This window comes from Oryx dammah, unplaced genomic scaffold, assembly GCF_014754425.2.
Source record: "Oryx dammah isolate SB20612 unplaced genomic scaffold, SCBI_Odam_1.1 HiC_scaffold_14, whole genome shotgun sequence".
In the NCBI taxonomy this organism is placed as follows: domain Eukaryota; kingdom Metazoa; phylum Chordata; class Mammalia; order Artiodactyla; family Bovidae; genus Oryx; species Oryx dammah.
The window spans coordinates 47,950,596-47,954,884 of record NW_024070198.1 but is presented as its reverse complement, the minus strand read 5'-3'; positions in this window follow the sequence as shown (position 1 = coordinate 47,954,884).

Below are 4,289 nucleotides of genomic sequence, written 5' to 3'. Positions count from 1 at the left end.
CCTTTATATATCCCATTTCTGGGTAATATTTGTGTCTATTCACACATTTTTGCTACAGAAATACTCTTTGATTATATGTGGTTCCATACCCCACTGAAGATTTCTTGTTGTATATATACTGCCCTTTCAAACAGAATCCAAAAAATTTTGAATTCCAAAACCACATCTGGCCCCCAGGTCCCCCACACTCATATTTACTGAGCTCTAGCAGACATTTATTTTTCTCTTAGTTTACTGTGTACAATGCAATGACCTGATATACGTATATACTGCAAAAGGATTGCTAGAATAAGGTATGTTAACACATCCAGCACCTCATATAGTTACATTTTGTGTGTGTGGTGTGAGATGTTTTAAAACCGACTCTTAAGCATCTTTCAAACATATAATACAGCACTGTTAACTATACAATCACCGTGCTGTATATTACAAGCACAGAACTTAATTACCTTGTCACTGGAAGGTCCCAACGGATTTTGATACAGGATTAACTAGTAGTCCTAGAAATATTACCAGTACTATTGAGTATTTAGTTTGTATCAGTCACTATTTTAAGTACTTTATGTAAGTACCTCATTTAATCCTCCCAATACCATGTGAAAGTGAAAGTGTTAGTGGCTCAGTTGTGCCCAACTCTTTGCAACTTCATGGACTACAGCCCACCAGGCTTCTCTACCCATGGGATTTCCTTCTCCAGGGGATCTTCCCAACCCAAGGATCAAACCTGGGTCTCTGCACTGAAGGCAGATCCTTTACCGACTCAGCTACCAGAGAAGCCCATGCTCTTTTATAAACAAGAAAACTGAGGTAATTAGCTATTTAATCCGCTGAATATCATGCAGCAAGTAGCCCAGCTGAGTAGGGCTTCATGCATTTCACCACAATGGATAAGGATAGGTCTTTGTAACAAAACAGCTTCCTAAACTTCAGTCAGTCAGTTCAGTCGCTCAGTCGTGTCCTACTCTTTGTGACCCCATGAACTGCAGCACGCCAGGCCTTCCTGTCCATCACCAACTCCCGGAGATCACTCAAACTCATGTCCATCGAGTCAGTGATGCCACCCAGCCATCTCATCCTCTGTCTTCCCCTTCTCCTCCTGCCCCCAATCCCTCCCAGCATCAGAATCTTTTCCAATCAGTCAACTCTTCGCATGAGGTGGCCAAAGTACTGGAGTTCCAGCTTTAGCATCATTCCAAAGAAATCCCAGGGCTGATCTCCTTTAGAATGGACTGGTTGGATCTCCTTGCAGTCCAAGGGACTCTCAAGAGTCTTCTCCAACACCACAGTTCAAAAGCATTAATTCTTCGGTGCTCAGCTTTCTTCACAGTCCAACTCTCACATCCATATATGACCACTGGAAAAACCATAGCCTTGACTAGATGGACCTCTGTTGGCAAAGTAATGTCTCTGCTTTTGAATATACTATCTAGGTTGGTCAGAACTTTCCTTCCAAGGAGTAAGCATCTTTTAATTTCATGGCTTCAATCACCATCTGCAGTGATTTTGGAGCCCCCCCCCAAATAAAGTCTGACACTGTTTCCACTGTTTCCCCATCTATTTCCCATGAAGTGATGGGACCGGATGCCATGATCTTAGTTTTCTGAGTGTTGAGCTTTAAGCCAACTTTTTCACTCTCCTCTTTCATCAAGAGGCTTTTGAGTTCCTCTTCACTTTCTGCCATAAGGGTGGTGTCATCTGCATATCTGAGGTTATTGATATTTCTCCCGGCAATCTTGATTCCAGCTTGTGCTTCTTCCAGCACAGCGTTTCTCATGATGTACTCTGCATATAAGTTAAATAAGCAGGTGACAATATACAGCCTTGACGTACTCCTTTTCCTATTTGGAACCAGTCTGTTGTTCTATGTCCAGTTCTAACTGTTGCTTCCTGACCTGCATATAGGTTTCTCGAGAGGCAGGTCAGGTGGTCTTGTATTCCCATCTCTTTCAGAATTTTCCACACTTCATTGTGACCCACACAGTCAAAGGCTTTGGCATAGTCAATAAGGCAGAAGTAGATGTTTTTCTGGAACTCTTTTGCTTTTTTGATGATCCAATGGATGCTGTCTATTTGATCTCTGATTCCTCTTCCTTTTCTAAATCCAGCTTGAACATCTGGAAGTTCACGATTCACGTACTGTTGAAGAATGGCTTGGAGAATTTTGGGCATTACTTTGCTAGTGTGTGAGATGAAATCAATCGTGTGACAGTTTGAGCATTCCTTGGCATTGCCTTTCTTTGGGATTGGAATGAAAACTGACCTTTTCCAGTCCTGTGGCCACTGCTGAGTTTTCCAAATTTGCTGACATATTTAGTGCGGCACTTTCACAGCATCATCTTTCAGGATTTGAGATAGCTCAACTGGAATTCCATCACCTCCACTAGCTTTGTTCATAGTGATGCTTCCTAAGGCCCATGTGACTTCACATTCCAGGATCTCTAGTGAGTGATCGCACCATTGTGATTATCTGGGTCGTGAAGATCATTTTTGTATAGTTCTTCTGTGTATTCTTGCCACCTCTTCTTAATATCTTCTGCTTCTGTTAGGTCCATGCCTTTTCTGTCCTTTATTGTGCCCATCTTTGCATGAAATGTTCCCTTGGTGTCTCTAATTTTCTTGATGAGATCTCTAGTCTTTCCCATTCCATTGTTTTCCTCTATTTCTTTGCATTGATGGCAGAAGGCTTTCTTATCTCTCTTTACTATTCTTTGAAACTCTGCACTCACATGGGTATATCTTTCCTTTACTCCTTTGCTTTTCGCTTCTCTTCACAGCTATGTGTAAGGCCTTCTCAGACAACCATTTTGCCTTTTTGCATTTTTTTTTCTTGGGGATGGTCTTGATCCCTGCCTCCTATACGATGTCACAAACCTCTGTCCATAGTTCTTCAGGCACTCTGTCTATCAGATCTAATCCCTTGAATCTATTTCTCACTTCCACTGTATAATTGTAAGGGATTTGATTTAAGTCACACCTGAATGGTCTAGCGGTTTTCCCTACTTTCTTCAATTTGAGTCTGAATTTAGCAATAAGGAGTTCATGATCTGTGCCACACTCAGCTGCCAGTCCTTTACAAGGTGATTAAGTTCTGGGCTTGTAATATACAGCATGGTGATTATAGTTAACACTGCTGTAGTGTGTATTTGAAAGACACTTGAAAGTAGGTTCTAAACCATTCACACCACACACAATGTATGTGAGGTGTTGGATATATTAACTGTTCTAGTGATCATTTTGCAGTATATACATATATCAGATCATTGCACTGTACACGGTAAACTAACAGAACAGTAAAAGTCAGTTAGAGCTCAGTTACGACTGTGGGGGACCTTGGGGGCACATCCCTCTTTAAACAGTAAAGCGCATCTGCCCCAGAGACAGACGTGCCCCAACAGACCCATCAGCCCATCACTGTCAAAGGATTAGCTTATACCAACTTTAATTAAGCAGAAAGGATCTCGGTCTCGGCGTTTTGGCGCAGAACGGAGCGGGGGCTCAGCGGAGGGGTGCACGGTCCCGCCTGGACAGACTGGCGGACTCCTGAGCCTCTGCCCCCCGAGAAGTGGGAGGCGCAGCTAGGCCCAGGGTTCCGCGGGTGGGAGGGCACACGACCCGAATCCCACACCACTCGACGGCCGCGGGCAGCACGACCTCGCATGCCCTTTCTGCACGGCCCGAGGGCCCGGGCAGCTCAGAACTGAGGCTTCAGAGAACCGGAGGTGTTCCCAGCGCCTCTGGACGAGAAGCCACCGTGCACCGGGAAACACCAGGCTGGAGGACACTACGAGCCGGAGCGTGGCTCCCGCCCGGAAGCAAGATGGACTCCCAAGGACTACAACTCCCAGAGCCTCCAGCGCTCCTCCCCTCTGATAGGCCCGCTGCGCCACCTATCAGCCAGCCAGCGACGGCAGACGGGGCTCAGCGACCAATCACAAGAGGGGAGGCGGGCGCTCCCCTCGACCGCAGGCCCCAAATCGAATCATGGCGAAACCCTAAACAGGAGGTTCTCTGGAGCCCCAAGGCCGACACAGTGACCGGAGAAGTGACAGAATCAACGACCTAGGGCAGTGACGGTGACCGGTGAAGTGACAGAATCTATGACCTTGGGGAGTGACAGTGACTAGAGAAGTGACATAACCAACGACCTAGGGAGGAAATCCCCTCATTTCCTCAAGGTTCTGGCCTCCGCTACTCCAGCCTGTCGCCGCGCCAGCCAGAGCTTGCGAGTTCCCGGCGGCACCCCGCCCCCAGCACCTTATTGGCTCCCTTGGGGCACGTGAGCGCAGAGG